This window comes from Dreissena polymorpha, chromosome 12 (genome assembly GCF_020536995.1).
Source record: "Dreissena polymorpha isolate Duluth1 chromosome 12, UMN_Dpol_1.0, whole genome shotgun sequence".
NCBI lineage: Eukaryota > Metazoa > Mollusca > Bivalvia > Myida > Dreissenidae > Dreissena > Dreissena polymorpha.
The window spans coordinates 7,049,296-7,071,768 of record NC_068366.1 but is presented as its reverse complement, the minus strand read 5'-3'; the positions used below and the strand labels follow the sequence as shown (position 1 = coordinate 7,071,768).

The 22,473-nt window shown below is 34.6% G+C and overlaps 1 protein-coding gene across 14 annotated transcripts in view; it reads right to left on the bottom strand.

Annotated features, from left to right (window-relative positions):
• The window catches only part of LOC127853800 (uncharacterized), a 67,657-nt gene extending 47,094 nt beyond the window's left edge, over window positions 1-20,563 (bottom strand). For 10 of the 14 annotated variants that reach the window (XM_052388566.1, XM_052388570.1, XM_052388574.1 and 7 more), the window contains exon 1: window positions 5,656-5,931. The gene's annotated coding sequence lies outside the window, so the exon portion shown is untranslated. Of the gene's footprint in view, window positions 1-5,655; window positions 5,932-14,151; window positions 14,368-20,508 lie in introns of those variants that run through there. The other 4 variants (XM_052388567.1, XM_052388568.1, XM_052388569.1 and 1 more) reach the window with 4 other exon arrangements.
• Window positions 20,564-22,473: the final 1,910 nt, after the last annotated feature.

Sequence of the window (22,473 nt, the reverse complement as noted above, 5' to 3'; positions counted from 1 at the left end):
TTCATGATAACGCCGCTTTGAATTATTTTTTTGACCTTTGACCTTGAAGGATGACCTTGACCATGAAAAATGACCTTGACCTTGAACTTCCACCACTCAAAATGTGCAGCTTCATGATAATGCCGCTTTGAAATTTTTTTTTTGTTTTTGACCTTTGACCTTGAAGGATGACCTTGACCTTGAAGGATGACCTTCAACTTCCACCACTCAAAATGTGCAGCTTCATGAGATACACATGCATGCCAAATATCAAGTTTTTACCTAAATATTAAAAAAGTTATGGCCAATGTTAGTTTTTCGGACGGACAGACGCCATATATTTGACATTTGACCTTGAAGGATGACCTTCACCTCCATCTTTCACCACTCAAAATGTTCAGCTCCATGAGATACACATGCATGCTAAATATCAAGCTGCTATCTTCAAAATTGAAAAACATATGGTCAATGTTAAAGTTTTCGGACGGACAGACACCATAAATTTGACATTTGACCTTGAAGGATAACCATGACCTTGACCTTTCACCACTCAAAATGTGCAGCTCCATGAGATACACATGCATGCCAAAAATCAAGTTGCTATCTTAAAAAGTTAAAATATTATGGCCAATGTTAAAGTTTTTTTCGGACGGACAGACAGACTGACTGACACTGACGGACAGTTCAACGGCTATATGCCACCCTACCGGGGGCCATAAAAATTAATTGTTTTGGGTTGGGGGTGGGAGGGTGTGGTGGTCATTTATTACATGATCTTTAATTAAACAAAAATAATGGGGGGGGGATTGAGGGGGGGGATTGAGGGGGGATTCGGGGGGGGGTTCGGGGGGAATGGGGGATGGTTTGGACGAAGTCAATTGTGGTATGTCAGGTAAGAGATGTTTTGTCAAAGTATCAATCGAATCTAATCATAAATAAAGAAGTTATGGCAATTTTAGCAAAATTTAATAATTTGACCTTGAGAGTCAAGGTTATTCAAAGTTCAAGGTAAAATTCAACTTGCCAGGTACAGTACTCTCATGATAGCATGAAAGTATTTAAAGTTTAAAAGCAACAGCCTTGATACTTTAGAAGTAAAGTGGATCTAAACACAAAATGTAACCATATATTCAAAGTTAATAAGTCAAAAAAGGGCCATAATTCCGAAAAAATGACAACCAGAGTTATGCAACTTGTCCTTTACTGTCCCTTTATGATAGTTTGCGAGTGTTGCAAGTATTAAAGCAATACCTATGATACTTAAGGGGTAAAGTGGACCAAAACACAAAACTTAACCAAATTTTCAAGTATAAAGGGCCCATAATTCCGTCAAAATGCCAGTCAGAGTTACATAACTTTGCCTGCACAGTCCCGTAACGATAGTTAATAAGTGTTGCAAGTATGAAAGCAATGGCTTTGATACTTTAGGAAAAAAGTGGACCTTAACACAAAACTTAACCAAATTTTCAATTTTCTAAGTATAAAAAGGGCACATAATTCTGTCAAAATGCCAGTCAGAGTTACATAACTTTGCCTGCACAGTCCCCTTACATAGTTAGTAAGTGTTGCAAGTATGAAAGCAATGGCTTTGATACTTCAGGGAAAAAGTGGACCTAAACACAAAACTTAACCAAATTTTCAATTTTTTAAGTATAAAAAGGGCACATTATTCTGTCTAAATGCCAGTCAGTGTTACATAACTTTGCCTGCACAGTCCCCTTAGGATAGTTAGTATGTGTTGCAAGTATGAAAGAAATAGCATTGATACTTAAGAAATATAATGAACCTAAATACAAAACTTAACCAAATATTCCATTTTCTAAGTATAAAAAGGGCACATAATTCTGTCAAAATGCAAGCCAGAATTATCTGACTTTGCCTGCCCAGTCCCCTCATGATAGTAAGTAAGTGTACCAAGTTTGAATGCAATAGCATTGATACTTTATGAGAAAAGTGTACCTAAACGCAAAACGAAACCGGACGCCGACGCCGACAACGACGCCGACGCCGACACCGACGCCGACGCCGACGCCAAGGTGATGACAATAGCTCATTTTTTTTTCAAAAAATTGATGAGCTTAAAATGAAACACAAAACACAAGAACACATTAAACGTAATGTGCACGTTGTAATTGATAACGGTGATTAATCTTTCAACTTGTCCATCGCAGTTGTATACGTTAAGGTGTTATATGTTGACGTTTGCAGTGTACAGTGGGTGGGGAACGCGATTTCTTCTTTAATTCGAAGGGGTGAATTTCGAGGATCTGGAATTCCCTGAGGAAGCTGCTTTTGTTCGGGATTCAGTGAACACAAAATACACCAACCAACCGTAACTCAGTCAATATAAACGCTATTTTAATATGAACTCAAACTAGTTTTTATTAGTGGCTAAGCTTTAAAGTTAAATATAATATTGATACTCGCGTACAGGTTCTATTGTACTTGAAATACTTTCTTGTTCAATTCGTTCTACGTACCTATTTAAATTTATTGCAACAAATACACGTATCATACCTGTGACATAGTAATTATTAATTCATATACATACAAATCGATCGTAACCTACGTTCACTTTAAACATTTATTGTTGCTGTTAATCCAAACACAGAGAACACTTAATCTTTAAGCAGTAGTATACGTATACATCTATGAAATTCAATACGTTATTAACAATTGGGTAGTCACACGTGACAAAAACGGATAATGGCAAGCCATTTTGGTTGACTCAAATTACACACATTTTAAACAACATGTCAGTGAAGTAAGCCAATTTACAATATTTTCCTAATTTAGGCCAAACAAAAAAGGTCCGTTTCTGGTCTCCTTGAAAAAAACAGGGTCGGTAGGTAGGGATGTTTTGTTTTTTTTGTTGTTGTTTTTTTGGGGGGTACTAGAATGGAAGGCTACTAAAGCTTATAATAAGAAAATACATGTGTATACATGCTTTGTTTGCTTTATATAACATCGTATATGAACGAAAATGAACGAAAAATTTTCTTTTCAATTTTTTTGGCGACCCCAATAAAATGTTGAGGGTCGGCGCCATGGTCACGGACACGGTCGGGCGACCCGAAACGGATCTATTTTTTCGGCTTTAAATGTATCGTAAAAGTTATCTGTATATTGAACGAAATAGTAAACCCAGTCAAACAATTTAATCCGATTATCCCGCTTACAAGTATAACTGAAATGTTAAACACATTCAGTAAAAAAAACAAATTCAATCAATTAATAAGTAACCGCTAAATAGTAACTAATTTGCTGTTTTACACATTAAAAACAAAAGCATGTTCATATAATTTTATTCACACTAACAGTATGTAATTGTCTATTTTCTATCGCAATTACGCATATTGTAATAAGACTGGTTCTTCCTTTATGCCTTTAACCGACTTTACCTTGTTTAAAGGGATCTTTTCACGTTTTGGTAAATTGACAAAATTGAAAAAAGTTGTTTCAGATTCGCAAATTTTCGTTTTAGTTATGATATTTGTGAGAAAAAAGAATTACTGAACATTTACCATGGTCTAATATAGCCATTATATGCATCTTTTGATGATTTTAAAACCTAAAAATTATAAAGCGTTGCAACGCAAAACGATTGAATAATTTGGAGAGTTCTGCTGTTGTCGTTAAATTTTGTGACACTACGAAGATTGCTTTTATAAGGTATAAAATACGTCATCTATGTATACTCTGCAGAATAGCCGAGAGGGTAAAAGCGTTTTTACTTCAGGGCCACGGCAGGACTCCAGGGGTCACTGGTTCGAAACCTGCTCCAGGCAAAGTTTTTTCCCTTTTTTAATTTTATTCTTTATTTTTACTGCAGCTTTTACAATCAAATGTTTACATTTATCAATAGAAAGCATTTAATGAATAACTTCAGAACATGCCAAAATCTGTGAAAAGGCACCTTTAAAGTCTATAATCCGGTGAGCATACTTTTAAAACTACGCTAACAAGTGCACCGACATTCTTTGTTGCCGTGGTATACACAGCGAAAGAGTTCAAGCCGCTCACCAATCTCTTGCACGACGGTTACATAACATTCACCTCTGTGTTGGGCTCAGAACGGACTATTGTTATGAAAGCGTCTCATTTATGTCATGATCATTCCAAGCGTTCATCATTGAAGTTACAGTATACTAAACGATCTCTTGCACGACGGTTAAATTGCATTCACTGCATTAAAGAAAACCATCTCATACCATGATATCTTATATCAGTCTTAATTCATTATTATAAAATTGATATGGTTTTATGATGTTAAGAAACCAACATACATACACACCTCGAAGCAATTCCTAACGTCACTCAATAAAAATTATGTTCCATTGTTTACATTTGTGAAGTGCGTGGAATGATTCCATCTGCGTAAATGGGCAATAAAATAGTTACAAAGAGTTGCATTAAAACTCGCAAGTTTTTGCACGATTTATCGTACATTTAAAAGTCATATTTCTTAATTTAATGCAGGCGATCTTAAATATCCAATCAAATATACATTGAATGCGTTTGTTCGGTTTTACCTATTTGATAGGCAAAATGGCAAGCCAGAGTTGAATGTGAGAGCAAGGAACGACAACTCTGCGTGGAGATTGGCCGCTCACATGCTCCGATTACCAGTCCAATCATTTAACTTTTCAGCGATAGACAAAGGAGAATAACCTGCCTTTTATAAATGAACATTAACAATAAAAGTTTTTGTATCTGTTATATGACCACATGAACCTAAGAGAGAGACATTTCAGATTAAAAGGACCACCATAGATATATTGCAGATGATACAGAAGAACATACAAGAGATACAAAATTGTGCTTCAACCACAATCCAAGATGATTACGAAGGTTATACAAAACCACATGCATGTATTGAAAAATATGATTTCGTAATGATCGGACATTTCGGGTATGATTGAAGATGCGTATTATAAATCTGCCACATACGCTCTTAAAATAATGTACACAATACTCTTTCCTTCCCATATTTGATTATGTATTTCTTCAAATCTGCTGTTGTCACATGAACAAATAGCTATTGTGTAGTAATAAACAATCGCAAGATTCAATGACCATTGTTCTAGTGTTCTATATTCCATTCCACTCCCATACAAATGCCTGTCCTTGTTTTAACACGCACGTCCCTCATGTGACAAAGGGTGTTTATTAATTGACTTTATGTAGTGCATCACATATTAAGAACTTACGAACTTGGTGCAATAATTTTAAATAAGACACACTGACAGTGATACAAATAATTGCTTTTAAATAATGAATTTAAATGGTAAAATAAAGTTTATATTAACTAGCATTATTATGAATTGAAAAAACTTCCACTAATTCATTTTAAAATGTATGAATTTGTATTATGTATTATAATATTACAGTTTAAAAAAAAGTATTGTTTCCTTTTCGAATCGCATATCGCCCTATGTTGAATATACTTGTATTAAAATTAAAATTATATACATATATGTATATGTTTACTCAATAGACTAGACCTATTTGTCATAATTATATTAATGCCGTGAACATATTTTAATGGCAAGTGTTCATTATGTATATTGATAGTATATAAAAATCAGAAATGTATAATTAAATGAAAATAATCATGGTTATTCTGTAAATGCTGCATAAAACACAATTGCTTATATTTTATAAAATAAGACAAACCTCGAAATCGTTGCATTTTCATAGCGGATGTCCGTGTCATATGACACCAAAATGAAGTAATAAATATCCCCGTGTGTACAAAAAGAACGTACATGAATATCAAATTTATCAAGATAACGTAGTATAATGTACACGTACTGAATTGTTAAACACCAACTGCGTACTGATAAGATGAACATAAAACTCCACTCAAATAATTTTGCACAGGCATATGAACGAAGAATACTGACTATTAAACCATGTAAATGCTGTTTAAACGATCTCAAGCTTCGCCGAACAAATATAACCACTTTAACACACTTCAATACAGACTCATGTAGATCCTGGTGACACGTGTATCTATTTTCAATAGCGCTTAAAGGGGCCTTTTCACGTTTCGGTATTTTGACAAAATTAAAAACAGTTGTTTCAGATTCGCAAATATTCGTTTTAGTTATGATATTTGTGAGGAAATAGTAATACTGAACATTTACCATGCTCTTAAATATCCATTATAAATATATATCTTTTGACGATTTGAAAACCTGAAAATTATAAAGCATTGCAACGCGAAACGATTGAATAATTTGGAAAGTTCTGTTGTTGTCGTTATATTTTGTGAAACTACGAGGAAAGCTTGTATAAAGTAAAAAAATACATCCTTTAAAGCATGAGCACGGAAAGCCGAGATGTCTAAGTGCGAGACTTATAACTCCAGGCCTTCAGGGGTCAGTGGTTCGAGCCCACTTGACGGTTACTTTTTTGTCTTATTTTTAATTGCATTCTTGTTTTTTGTACTGGAGATTTTGTTGGTCCCATGTTTTAATTTATCAATATAAAGCATTTAATGACAAACTTCAATACATGTCAAAATCTGTGAAATGGACCCGTTAATACCGTTAATACAACATTACCCTCACCGACACACTAAATATCTCATTTTATTATATACCTATTTAATGCTTTTAACAAAATACAGGTTGTATCAATCGTTGAAATAAAAAATCCCGTATTACGCTACTCGCTGTTTCCAATTCCTTATTACCATACTAGCCGGACTACTTCGACCCATTTAATAACGTCACATTACACGCACCGAAAATAGAAATATTTTATATTATGAAATATATTACGTGGCACATAATGTGACGTCATTTCTGTGACAAAACACAATAGTTTTATCTAAACTCTGTAAGGACATGTCGGAAGTGGTGTTTTTTTAGCAGTAAACTATGTGTTAAAAACGTATTTTGGAGTGTGTGTTTATCATGCATAAATGTATATTTCGATAGGAATACAATAAAATAGTGTGGTTCAAACTAAGTTTCGATAAAGACATGGAAGATAGAAGTGGAAGTGCATATCGTTTTAACGTTTTTGTTATAAACATCGGATTAAAGTTGTCAACTTAATTGTTATAAAAATTGGATTAACGATGGCATTAAGGTAAGCGTGTCGGAAACCTGTGTTTTCCCGGTTCAAATGTTTACACGTTAATTTACATAAACTGTATTCATACGCGTCTTAAATAAACAATTGCGTACCGTTTTAGTCATTGTTTTTTCAGTTTTGTTAAAGTAAAAAATAAATTTGTTACCTGTTTTCGTTAGTTGTTGTATATAATAAAAGGAATATTACGCTAGTCAATTGTTCCAAGAGTTTGTATCACTCTCGTGGCTTGTGCTATTTCGCATCACACTCGAGGCTCCGCCTCTCGTGTGATAAGTCATCACACAAGCCACTCGAGTGATACAAACTCTTGGAACAATTGACAAGCGTAATATTATATTCCGTATATATCCCTGATCATCCACACGATACGACTCGGGTTAAACTGTTCAAGAGGTTACGGAGTTACGCTGTAGTGACAGGCAATGGTATTACCATCATACCATTTGGTATAGGGTTAGCTTCTAGATAACCTGGCTCAAAGATCTATAAATAAACCGCTTATTTATAGATAATGGCCCTATTCCATTACGCCCAAGCCCAAACAAGCACACGATTCGCTACGATTTATCACATTTATTGAATCGGGAAGACTTGTGACAGTCTACGATTCAGTTACGACACTGGAACGATGGAGTTACGACGAATCGTGGGGTTCTGTTAAAGTCTTGCGAATAGGGTAGCGACTTCACTACGATGTGTAAGAATCTATTGCGACTGTACTACGAACGATGCAGATCGGCCTAAACTAAACTAGGACCTCACCGAACGCACCCATGAATTAGGCTCCAATATCTATTGGCATTGATCAATACAATGTGACCTACATTCTTCTGTGTGCAAGTACATGTGTAAGAAGGTCTCCGTTCCGATTTTTTTTCTTCCCCCTGCCCTTGCATTTTCTTGCAATTTTTGATAATTTTCACTTAATAATCGATTAGTTGTGTACGGCATTTTTGATAATAAAAAAATTACCTGTTATTCATACAAAGCCCTAACAACTGAATGACTGAACAAAAATCGAGAAGCACTGTTTATATACCACACCCATTCTCTGAAAATCGTAACTGCTTCGTAACTAAATCGCGAGAATCTTAGCGAGCTCGCAACTCACTCGAGGTGAACTCGTGAGAGTCTTGACAAAGTCGTAGCTGATTCGTTGACAGATCACGTGATGACCGATTACCCGATTGAGTCACGAATTACCTACGATTCCATTACGACGCCCAAGAACGTATTACGACGCTGTTGCGAGTCAACTAGGGCTGAAACAATACATTCGAATATTCGAATTACTCGAATACGGCTGTGGACGAATCGTATTCGTTATTCGCCACCTCCCGAACCGAATATTTGACGAATACAAACAATGTGGTTTCGAGTTTGAAAGTTTATGTTTAATCATCTTATCTTACCATACAAATGAAGGTTCATACAATTAACCCCTATATTTAAATGTTTTTCTCCTTATTCTGGCGTTTTTCATCATGTTACCCCACCCACTATGTTACACAGTGAGGTTATCAACAAAAATGGCGGGCACTGGTCGAATATTTACGACATTGAATTTAAAAATCTTTCGATTGATGTTTAATGCAGTGTTGTTGTTTTTTTTTTCCTTCTTTGGACGGGTCCGGTAAACGGACCCGTTCCCAATGACTTACAGAGCCGTTCCCAAAATGAACCGGACCCGTCCCAATTTCCGAAAACAAAAACAAAAAATCCCAATCAAAATAGAGTAAACAATCCCCGAAAACGACTTCGGCTTATATGGCCTTTTTAAAGATAAGCGAAATTCATATTGCCCTCATTTTATAGTAAATCCACAAACACTACCTGTAAAGCAACCTCCCATTTAAATTCCAGCAAACACAATATATTTCCTCACACTAATAATCCAATCTTGTTAAATCTCCGATAGTTTTCACACATTGCATCCTCTTAGGGCATAGTATGGAGCAAATGTATTGATGCTGTATATGACAGTACTGCATGTTGCCGGTAACGTAGTATTGATCAATGCCTTTTGGCAATTTGCCACCTGTTGAGGGTGTTACAATGTTACAGTTTTAACTTCTAGAAATCGGCCCTAACGTCAAAGACCTTTGATGTCTACCGACAGCATTGACTGCTTTCAGATCATTTTGAGGAATCGGTTTAATTGATGTCATTTAAGAACAATGTGGTGATTGTCAAAGTTTTTTGTTTGTGTTTTGATGTTTCTACTGGAATTTGATAAAAGGGTAATTATAATGTTTTATTTAGAAGACAAAATTAATATTTAATGTATAATACCAAAACTATCCCCCCTCCAAAAAAACATTATTTTTATTTTAATTGTGGGATGGATGGGTAGTGTATGTAAATACAATTTATATTAAGCACTTTCATGCACAATGAATGCAGTAAGATGGTTGTTTATTGTGCTGTTTTCTTCATATTTGTGTGTTGATTCATAATCACCAATGCACATCTTGTATTCCCAATGGCATGGGTACTGGACCCGTTCCCAAATGGGTGAAAAAAATCACTGTAAATTAATGTTTATCTTGGTAAATACGGGTGATTTGATGCTCAAACATACAAACAAAGGATAAGCAGATGGAATTTCTTTTTTGTTTATCTTTACGACAATGATTGTGCAACTTATCAACTAAAAATGTGAATGGGTACAGTCACTTATGTGTCAACAGTTGACTCTTAATAGTTCTACACAAGGATTTATTTGGTACTAGTTATGTTTTCTCAAAAAAAGTTTCAAAACTGTGTTCAAATTTTAAGCAGTGCTAGTCAGTGTTCTGTTATTTCACAGTGTTATATTTCATATGTTCGGTATGCAATTATACTCAATTAATCAAATTGACAGATACTCATAGTTTCATACTATATAATGTCATGTCAAGTTGTCTGTATTAGTTTTGTTCATTTAAATTCATATTCGCGAATAAATATTTGTATTCGCCACCCTGTATTCGTGATACGTATCGTATTCGTCACCTTGTGTATTCGTTACAGCCCTAGAGTCAACTGCGATTAAATTCAGTCTTGGAGATCCTGGCCATACTTTAAACACGTTTTAAATCTGGCAACGCTTTTTCGGGAGCTCACGAGTTGCAGGAATCACTTATGACCGGCCCATGACTAGCTACGAATGAGTAAGGACCTTCGCCGATTGAGCTACGAATGTTCTCGACCTCAAAATATTTGAAATCGGGACAAATCGTGGGGAATCGGGTCGTAGCTGAATACCCCCTATAAAGAATAACATTGGCTTAGGCTACGGTATCTCGATCTTCTCGATTATTTACTAAAACTAATGACAGAAAATGCCATTTTAGGTATTGAACTCACTAAATACTATAATATTGAATATAAATATGTATTTATACTTTGTTTTTATATTTTATAGAAACGCGCTTAAACAATCATGTTCATTCATTAAGACGCTTATTAATTATAAAATATGATACAATTAATCAATTATATGTCATAATTTATGTCTATGTGCATGTGTGTGCATTCAAAACGTGTTCTTATGTAAAAGTCTTCAGGGAAATATCGGTGAAGTTCTGTGAGTATGAAGTATTCACAGTGTTCACAGTGAAATCCAAGTTTAAGCTCTCAAAGACGCGTAAATATTTCAAGGCATTTTTTCAAATAATATAATAATGTATGCGCAAATTTGGTTTCTATGATAGCACATACTATATGTGAAATAAAGATTATTAAGAGCATCTTAAAAATATATTTCTTTCTTCCATTATCGTAGTTTCATAAAAATTGAATAAACACATGTGATGTTGATGATGATGATGATGATGATGATGATGACGCTCGACCAACCGACCAACAGACTGACGAAATGTACGAACAAACGGATTGAGGTCACAATTAAAATATTGTTGGTTTGCCCTTTACCGACCCTTGATTTTACAGGTGGGTAGGTAGGTAGAAAAATTATTTTATTTTATTTGAGGAATTATATTTTTAATACACTAATAGTCTATGAATATTTATAACACTGGTATTAAAGCACTGTTGCAGTGTAAGAAGTCCTATGTAGCTTCACCATATCTTGTTTGCTGTTTTCTTGCATATATTAATATCAAATTCATGCTTGTGTGTTATTACATCAAATATGTGTTCAATCAATGATGTTCATTGCCCTGAATGTAAATAAAATATCTACAATAAGGAAAACATCAATACCACTTATTGTAACAAAATATTTATAAATTATGATGTCAATGTAATTGTGTCAACTATCGTGCATGGGTTTTAGTTACTTCGATTTGCAGTAAGTATAAAACTAATTAAAATCAGTTTTCACTTGAATGAGTGAATGAAACAAACGTAAAGCAAACCGTTTAAGAAGCTATAGAAATCATTTGACTGACTGTGACAACCAAATTTAAACAAAATAAATCGTTTCAATTTGTCATCTAAGTTCTAACTTCAGGTTAAAAGCGAAAGTAGATTAACATGTGCAAATATTTACTTCATTTGAAAACTGTTATCCATTTCAAACTGAAATTCTCCGTTAAATAAAAATAAAAAAGATGTTCAAAGCACAAGAGATGCTGTGCTTTTAATTTGTTTAGATCGTATTCAAAATTGAACAGAAGTTTACATGTTGACCTTCATTGAGGATTAACACTGTCCGCCATTTTCATGATTTTGATTGTTTTGACAGGAAGCGAAAAACTCTTCTATTACCTGTGCAAAACAAATTTAAAAACTCGTAAATTAATTTCTTTTTACTGAAAATAGTTATACAATTTATTTTTAAACCATATGTGATATGAAACCATGCATGACATGTCTTTAAAAAAATAATTTCGAAATCGGAACCACATGTACTTTATTGTTTTAAACAAAATGGCGGACTAAGTTGACAGTTTATAGACGCTTGCATAACTGCGCTAAGACGGTTGACATAATCATTGATTTAATTGATAATGCACTATATCAAATATTATTTTTTTCTAACTATGTCTGAATAAAACATAAGCATGCAAGGAAATGCATTTTTGGAACGAGTTTATTGTTGTTGTTTTTTTTAACGAACTCCTGAATGGAACACAATCTATGAGCTAGGAATGGGGTTACCAAAAAAATCTCTCTACTTGACACATCTTCGCGACCAGTTTTAGAATATAACTACTCAGAAATGGAAATTCTTTCAGAATAAATTTAATTTAATAAACGAGCACAGATAAGGATGAAAACAAACAACAAATAGATCGATTTTATATAGGCAATATAGTAACTGATGTGAACCTTTATATGTCTGTAAAAACTTACCTTAATACATATAAAATAAATTCCCTGCCTAACTGTAATTGTTTTTGTTTAATAGTTCACACCAATTTTGACATTCTTTGTCTCTGTTTCAGCATTTTTAACGCGATATTTTTTCATTACCACTTTGTTCATCACAAACCGATTATCTCGTTATGATCGGATACTGTCCAAACAAAACATGATGTCATAAACGTAGGGACCTATAATTGGGTCCCTTTATAAAGAACATGTGGCAGACGACAATTTAGGATACCTCCATGTCATCTCTTGGCATATTGAGCAGTCATTTGAGCCAAATTTTTAAGCCAAAATACTGTTGCTTCAAGAAATATGTTAGCATGTTTTTTTTTAATGAAGGCATTTGTCCGAAATGGATTATAATAGCCAGTTTAATCATAATAATAAAGTGTTTAATAACTATAAATTTAAAATAGTGTACACATTACTGCCACACAATTAACGTATTTAACAGGTACCGGCAAATGTAAAGTCCACGTGTAATGATTGCATGTTACTGTAGTGAAGGAAACACCATCATAAAAAAAGCAATCACGTTAGGGGTAAAAAAATAAATACTTTCGTAAAATAAATATAATACATTTATGGTATAATAACATGCTAGATTGTAGCACTCATTATCACTGATAAAGAGATTTCAATATACATTTAAAGTCAGTTCAATTTTCATAATATGCAGGGGTTTTTTTTCAATTTGTATGCTAAAATGTATTAATATTGTCATTCAATGTAAACGAAACCAAAATTCATTCAATGTAAAAGAACATTACCACAATATTAAAAGATTTTAATGTATCCCGCGTTTTTAGGGCTTTGTTTTATAATTGATTCAATGCAACTCTTACAATTTCAATCGCTGATGAAAAATAACAATATCACATCTTCCACTTACAATTATAATCAAATTATTATATGTGGTATTATATTTGAAATATCATTTATTAAAGTCTTACTATAAGAAAAAATACGGCTAATTTATAGTTTTGTTTTGTGAAATTGTCAGTATATATCTAGTCTTCCGACCACCTTTACTCTGATGCTAATAAATAATTCGTATTTTTATAAAGAGGAAATTATATTAATGAATGTACATTATTTGGTACTAAATATGTTATATTTGCCCTATAATTTAGGTGTTTGAAAGTCTATATCGGATTTTTTTCTCTCCATTTATTTACTAAACAAACGCTCTTTATACATGTTTTACGTTACTGCAACCAGAGCTTTTTTTGCCAACCAGTCAGTGCGCATACGCGGAATATCCAGAATGTAAACAATAACAATCGACTGGTCTATACATCAGTAAGGGTGTACTAATGATTGATAATCGTTTTAGCGTCATCAATATTTATAAATTGTAAATACATTTGCCGTACCATGTCCTATTATTCCAAAATATTGACTACAGTATATGTCATTCACAGCTGTTGATAATGACTCCTAACACTTCCCATATACATTTGGTTTAAAATCATATCTCGCAATATTGAACGCTTAATTACGACAACCAGTTTTGAAAAAAGGTCGAACATAAATCAACCTTTACAACAATAATTGTTGCGCAGACACCATTTTTAAACAGAAGATTACTCCACGAGGTCGGTTATTCACGTAAAAAACAGTCATTTAATGAGCGAACGCATGCAAAACATCATTAAGTCCATATACAGTTAAGAGCGGTGTATGCACTTATTCGTTATTGAACATATTCCTCTTAATTAAGAACAATATATTTAAAGAACATACTTTTTTCTCTTCGATGATAGAAGCTTGTCACCGTTCGCCTACCAATTTCACTCCTCTGCACTTAACCTACTGCAAGATGGCTAACCTTGTCGAACGTTCGCTTCGCACGTACACCACTTTGACGGTTGGGATTGGTGGAATGTTTAAGACTTCCTAGTCAAAGATCCTAGTAACAAGTGGGCTGTAAGCAAATAAACAATACAGCCTTGTGCGTTCCGGCCGTTGTACCATTTCCGCCCTTAGTCTTACTTGAAATGACAAGTGATACTTGAAAAAAATTGCGATTGCTATAAAGCGGCCCCTACATGTGTAGAAACCGCGCTCTATGAAAACCGATTTTATTGAATGTGCGTAAAGTGTCGTCCCAGATTAGCTTGTGCGGTACCCTTCGTGGGTGTATAAATGCCTGTAATTTAGTATGTGTTTAAATAGATTTTAACAGAATTAATTTGTGATTACAGGTTTTTAAGTTATAATGTTTAACAAAAATTTGCACATTCATTATAATTTTAATTCTATTTGTCTTTATTGTAAAATATGTGTTTAAAAGCGGGTGCTGTTAAGTGTAAATTAGCTTTTTGCACAAAATGAAATTGATATCTACCAATGGGTTTGTGTGGGTTTGTGTTCGAGAGTGCAGTAATTTTCATGGAATGAATACTGGGTATAAGGATAATTTATAGAATGTAAAGAACTTAAAAAGCCGATTCAAATTAAAGTATATGCTGGATATTTTATACGGGTTCTAAGATATCACATTACACTGAAACATTTTACTGTGAGTGCTTTAAACTTTTCATTCACTTGGAGACTTTTATTAAAATTTGTAAGCAAACAAATACAACAATTATTTCACAATTTAAGTAAAAAAAACGACGCGACTTTTCCCAATCTGAAAGGCCCCAGTCCTGTTCTCGAAATGGTGAAGAATTAAAAAAAAACATTTCTAACTTAGCCAAGTGACTTGCGGAATAAATTGAAGTAAGTAAACGATGGACAATTTAAGAAACATATACTTCGTTAAAACGAAAGCAATTTAAAACATGTGTGTTCCCATACTGCTCGGGTCCAAGAAATATATCCAAATCATCCCAAAAAATGAAATGCTGCAAGCTATAGATCCCGCAATTACGTATTTGCTGAGTCTTCTTATGCCATTTGCGAGTTTTAAATTGGTTAAATACATTCATATTGAACTGTTCAGTACGACTAAAATTATAGTCAAAGATATACATTTTCGTGTGAAAAGAAATAAGTGCGGATACTTTGTTAGCGGTGTAAGGGCCTCAGCAAAAATATCTTTAAGTAAAAATATATAGTTTGTACATGAAGAAACACCTGTTTGGACTCCGGACCATTTTAAAGGGACCTGATCACGTTTTGATAAATTGAAAAAAAAATGAAACATAAAATGTTCAGATTTGGAAATGTTTGTTGTGTTGTTTTTTTTAAGAAAACAGTAATGCGAGAGTTGCCTTCAAAATGAACAAAAGAAATCCGTGTTTTTCAAGTACATGCACGGTTTTCTCGAACCATTGTTGTGTTAGCAGTTGTGCTATATACTATACTGCAGTGTACATGCAATTTGTCAATAATATTCAACATGCATCAGAAGAAAATTAGTGAAGCTGTGAAGGGCATTGTTTTAGGCCTTTTGAGATGCAAATGCAGTTACAGAAGCATTCAAATGAACTAAAATGGTGGACCATCTATTTCTTTGGGAAGTATTCGGAATATTCGACATTACGCTACTGTATAGCGCAGAACAACGCCTGGTGGTGCTACAATATCAACTTCAAGTAGACGTCCATATAAGGTCACGCCTGACGTCGTATGCAAAATTCGTCGGTGGATCTCTTAAATCAATCCGCCGACCCAGAGAAAAAAAGGCATTGGACCAGGAATGTCCAAGGGAACAGTATACTGCATCATTAGGCATGTTGTGAAAGCAAAACTACGGAAGAAGTTCAAGGTTCATCAGCTCAACATGGCACAGATTCAGAAGCGCAGGGCCAGGTCTTGGAAGCTATATATCTAAAGCTTAAATGTGGCAAGTGGAGAGATTTTGTTACATCTGACGAGCGATGTTTTATCTTGGTGGAATTTATGGAAAAAGAAGAGTATGTCAGAATGGGAGAAAACGTTGGCGATAACCTGAAGTTTGTAAAACGTGATGCGTTTGCCCGTGGCTTCATGGCGTGTGCTGCTTTACCGTCCAGAGGTAAATCAGTGATCAGAATAATTCCCAAAGGGACCAAGGTAAACTCAAAATACTATATCAATAAATTTCTGAAACAATTTATACGAAACGATGTACCGAGACTCTTTCCGGTGGATAAACACGTCATGACTTTCCATCAGGAAAGTGCATCTAGCCACAATTTTAAACACTGTTTTCTAAATAAAATATCAAAACATAAGTTCATAACACCCGAAGAATGGACTTAAGTCTCTAGATGCGGCCAAAATGGATTTTGGTAAATGGGGATACTAAAACGACGCTTACAGAATCGACACGTAAACTCACTTTCTGGTCTAAAAAGAGCTCTAAAGGACGAATGGCGCAAATTGGAACAAACAACCATCAACTACACGTTGAAATCTTATCAATTTAAAGCATTTAAATACAAACTTCAAACCAGGTCAAAAATCAGTAAACAAGCCCCTTTAATATATACAGATTTATCATATCCGTTTTATGCGGCGGCCACTAAAAAACGGAAACCGTCGCTTGCTGAAACAATAACAACATTATTGTCCTTAATTCATGACTCACTGACTCACTGTTCTTTTTCCACGAATGGTGTATTTTTAGTTTGGTTTTGGAATAGTTTGCAAACGGATAAACTGCACGATGCGGAGTGTTTATATCGTTATTCAAAAACGTTTTCCTGCCAACAAGCAGTGTCCATATTGCAAACTACTAGAAGTTGGTATACACATGTTTTAATAAAACGTACTTAACCCACCGCGAACGACAACGAAATGATGGTCAGAACATTTATCATTATACTCAGTTATATACATGGTTAATTTGTAAATTCACATATTCATTAAAAAAATATAAGAAATTACTTGACGTACACATTATTACCTTTTTATAAATTATTCACTCGAAATGCATTCAAGTAAGAGTTTTCAATAATTCATGAATCAAATTAACTTAATTGACTCGCGTCATGCGAAAATTGGTCCTATGCCATATGCGTCCAGCGTAGCTTGAGACCTGCCTGCGCATTTGCGCAGTCTGGATAGGCGATACCCAATCCGCTAATGAGACCACGAAACCTTAGGTAACATTATAGCGGACAGCGTAGATCTTGGCCGCCCGTAGTTAAAGCCGATTTTTGCATGTCCGTGAATATAACGAATACCCATATAACATAATCTAAAAACCACCAAGAATTGTTTTATGTCAGATATTGCTGACAGTCAGATCCTCGGACTTGCCTAATTTACAAAAAAGGCGTAAAAAAGTTGTTTGTTTTCACCAACCCAATTGCACTAACGTCCCTACGTGTTTGTACGAACCACACTCTAATCTTCGGTATTGCAATATTAGTTTTCGATCATATTCACTAAATTAACTATAACATAAAAGAAAACAATCGATCAACTTTACTTAACTGACTTCAAATTGACCAAAACCATATAAATATAATGTTAAATACAGAGTGGGGTGGTAAAGGTGGTAGAGATGGTTGGAGTGGTAAAGGTGGTATATAGAGTTGGGGTGGTAGGGTTGATATAGATAATTGTGGTGGTAAAGACGGTATGGCTGTTTGTTGTGGTAAAGGTGTTATAGATTGTTGGGGTGGTAAAGGTGGTAAAGATGGTTTGGGTGGTAAAGGTGGTATAGATGGTTTGGGTGGTAGGGGTGATATAGCTGGTTGGGGTGGTAACGATGGTATAGATGGTTTGGTAGGTAAAGGTTGTATAAATGTTTGGGATGATAAAGGTGGTATAGATGAATAGATGAATGGGTGGCAAAAGGTGGTATAGAAGGTTGGGTTGGTAGGGGTGGTATAGCTGGTTGGGGTGGTAACTGTGGTAAAGATGGTTGGGTAGGTAAAGGTGGTATAGATTGTAGGGTAGGCAAAGGTGGTCTAGATGGTTGGGGTAGTAAAGGTGGTATAGATGGTTGGGGTGGTAGGGGTGGCATAGCTGGTTGGAGTGGTATAGATGGTTTGGAAGGTTAAGGTGGTATAGATGATTAGGGTGGTAAAGTTGGTTTAATTGGTTGGGGTAGTACAGGTGGTATAGATGATTGTGGTGGTGGGGTTGGTATATATGGTTGGGGTAGAAACGTTGGTATAGATGGTTGGAATGGTAGGAGTGGTATAGATGGTTGGGGTAGTACAGGTGGTATAGATGGTGTGGGTGGTAAAGGTGTTACAGATGATTGCGGGAGTAAAGGTGATATTGATGTTTGGGGAGGTAGGGTTGGTATAGATGGTTGGAGTGGTAACTGTGGTAAAGATGGTTGGGTATGCAAAGATGGTCTAGATGGTTGGAGTGTTAAATGTGGTATAGATGGTTGGAGTGGTAAAGATGGTATAGATGGTTGGAGTAGTACAGGTGTTATAGATGGTTGGGGTGTTAGGGTTGGTATAGATGGTTGAGGTGAAAAGGTGGTATAGTTGGTTGGGTTGGTAAAAGTGGTATAAATGATTGGAGTGTTAAAGGTGGTTTAGATTGTTGGGGTGGTAAAGTTGGTATAGATGGTTGGGGTAGAAAAGGTGGTATTGATAGCTGGGATGGTAGAGGTGGTATAAATGGTTCGGGTAGAACAAGTGGTATAGATGTTTGGGGTGATATGGTTGGTATAGATGGTTGGGGAAGTACATGTGTTATAGATGGTTGAGGTGGTAGGGGTGACATAGATGCTTGGGTGGTAAAGGTGATATAGATGTTTGGAGTGGTAAAGGTGATCTAGATGGTTGGTGTGGTAAAAGTGGTATAGATGGTTTGGTTTGGTAAAGATGGTATAGATATTTGGGGTGGTAAAGGTGATATAGATAGTTGGGGTGGTAAAGGTGATATAGATGATTGGGGTGGTAAAGGTGGTATAGATGGTTGGGGTGGTAAAGATGATATAGATGGTTGATATGGTAAAGGTGGTATAGATGGTTGGGGTGGTAAAGGTGGTATAGATGGTTGGGGTTGGTAAAGATGATATAGATGGCTGGGGTGGTAGGGTGGTATAGATGGTTGGAGTGGTAAAGATGATATAGATGCTTGTTGTGGTAAAGGTGATATAGATGGTTGAAGTGGTAAAGGTGGTATAGATGCTTGGGTGGTAAAGATGATATAGATGGTTGGGGGGGTAGAGGTGGTATATATGGTTGGAGTGGTAAAGGTGGAATAGATGGTTGGAGTGGTAAAGATGGTATAGATGGTTGGTGTGGTAAAGGTGATATAGATGGTTGGGGTGGTAAAGGGGGTCTAGATGGTTGGAGTGGTAAAGGTGATATAGATCGTTGGAATGGTAAAGGTGGTATAGATGGTTGGGGGTAGTACAGGTGGTTTAGAGGGTTGGGTGGTAAAGGTGATATAGATGGTTGGAGTGGTAAAGGAAATATAGATGGTTGGAGTGGTAGTGGTGGTATAGTTGGTTGAGGTAGTAAAGGTGGCATAGTTGGTTGGGTGGATTAAGGTGTTATAGATGGTTGGGTGGTAAAGTAGGTAATGCTGGTATATATGTTATAGATGGTTGCGGTGGTTAAGGTAGTTAAGGTGATTAAGATACTGTAGGTTGTTTGGAAGATGGTGGGGGTTATTAAGATGGTAACGTATTTATTGAACGTGTTTCTTACGTATATGATTGTAAATATATAAGGACAGAAGCCCCAATATAGCCATGTGTTGAAATAAATTTTCAGAATAGAGCTTTTTAATAAGATTGTTTTAGTCGGCGATGTATATCTGTCTGTCTACTAAAAAAATGCATACGTGTATTTTATGTAGAGAAGATATCGGATTAATTGATTAAATAATTTAATTCAATACTGCGCAAAACTTGCATGTTGGTTTGCTTGTGATTTATTTGGGGAAAACACGTTTAATGAAGACTATTAACGAAAAACGAGACTTATATTGGTATATACTTAATATAACTTTACTGTGTATCATTCAATTTCTTCGCAGCAATGTTTTAACATTCCTTAATTCCATTCACTCCAGCCACGATTACGCTTTTAGCGCGAGACGTAACGATTACTTTGTACAAATTATAAATATATTCATTCATATAAATCAATACTTAACTGCTTTAACCATCGATACGCTGTATAATGTTTTAAATCAATATCGCTGTCAATAAGAAATTTAGTCATTATTGGATATCACTATACATACCTAGCAATTGACTTCCCAATCCGGTCGGCATTCCGAGCGCTGAAAACAAACACTTGAAATATCGATTAAAATGTTAAATTTTAAGAACGGATCTTCTCTACATGCGTAAAATGTACAGCCATATTTATACAGACAGAACAGACAGTTTATTTGCGAATCATATGCAGCTTATCGTCAAAACAAAACAACAAGCCATAATCATTCAATACGCAATACAGATGTGTCATTATTACAACAACAACAGTGTATACACCAAATGACTACTATTTTACCAGACGCAGAAAATACGATATCAGAGTATGAGAGTCATACATTTTTCAGATCAAACATAGAGCATCGAGGCAGGCATGGGATAATACTGAATGCCTTTGTAAATTATGGCTGATTCGTTTTTGTTTGGAGATCCAACGAGATCCAACCCACTTATATCACAATAATTGTGTTTGGAATAATGATAGGTAGCTTTACAAAATAAACATTTAAAGTGTAAAATATTAAAATATGCACACCCAATTCAATTTTCATATCAAGGTATATTCGCTCTCAATACCAAAGAAATCAACTATTTGTATTTGAATGAACAAGAAAGGATCATGAAAAAGAATTTATATGTTTGTAGTAACTTGTTTTCTTATCAATTATTGTATGAATGTTATTCATATGTCATGTTAGAAGCATAATAATAAAAACTGTTTACAGCAAGCAAGGATCATGTTACGTAAACACAATGAATCCATTGACGGCTTTTCGTATGCCTTCTTAAATGTCTTTATACTGTGAAAGTCAATACACGCAAGACCTTTTTAAACATTACATCAGCTGCGCCATCCAAACCTGTTATACAAAAAAGATGCAGGAATTATACATTATTTTTACCACGCCTTATAACTTGTAAAATGTTAGTTTTAGGCTATTTTGAATAAATCACGAGCATTGCATTCAACAGCATTTATTATATGATATACATGCAACCATTTCGAATGTGGTTTTAACAATACATGTTACAATAATCGTTATGCAAACACCATACATACATACACCGTAGTGTATCTTTTGTATTTCCTCAAATTGGATTAATACTGTCTCACAATACGCAATATTAAATACATGTATATCCTTACAATTCATGTAATTGCGTTTTAATACGATGACATTTACATATTTTCCATTATGGCCATTATTTGGAACGCATTATAGGCACACGTAAAACGAAAGTGAAAAAAGGGAAACAAAGTCAAAGCAATTAATTGTTTACTGATAAATAATGCGTCACATTAATACAGTTATATATAATTATGTATGTTTTGTTAGTCAAATCGATCACTAAATGTAATATATATTTAAAATAAAAATGTATTTCGAACTCGTTGTGAGCACAGTGTATCTTATATAACAATGAAAAGCACGGCCAAATGTTGTCATGATACGCCAACGTTAACATTAACTCAGTATTTTAAATTTTAAATCTATTTGATTGTATTTTCATATTCTTATACTTATGTGTAAATGTACCTTATTTGTTAGCAAATACGTTGGATTTCAGTTACACATACGATGATAACACGTATATCAGCGATTAAAAGTCTATGGTTTCACAATTGTCTATTTCCGGGGTCTATTAATAGATAAGCTACATGTATATAGCGTTTGGTCTGAGGTCAGACATTTCTTCTTTGAATGCCTATGGACAGTTTACAAATGGGTAAATTAATTATTAAAAAATATTTTTTATTCATGATGCGATATTGAGTACGTCATTTCACGAAAATGTTTTAACATATAATTATTTAAAACAATTATCAAGCTTATAATAAGTAGTAATTCCTGAGTGTATAGTGACATAGAATTGCTGCGATAACCTACTACTCAGAAGTACGAACAAGATTTACGCTTTGCTACGAATGTTATACTTTTCTATATTCTTTGATATTATAAATTGTGTATTGGTAATTTACATAATAGTAC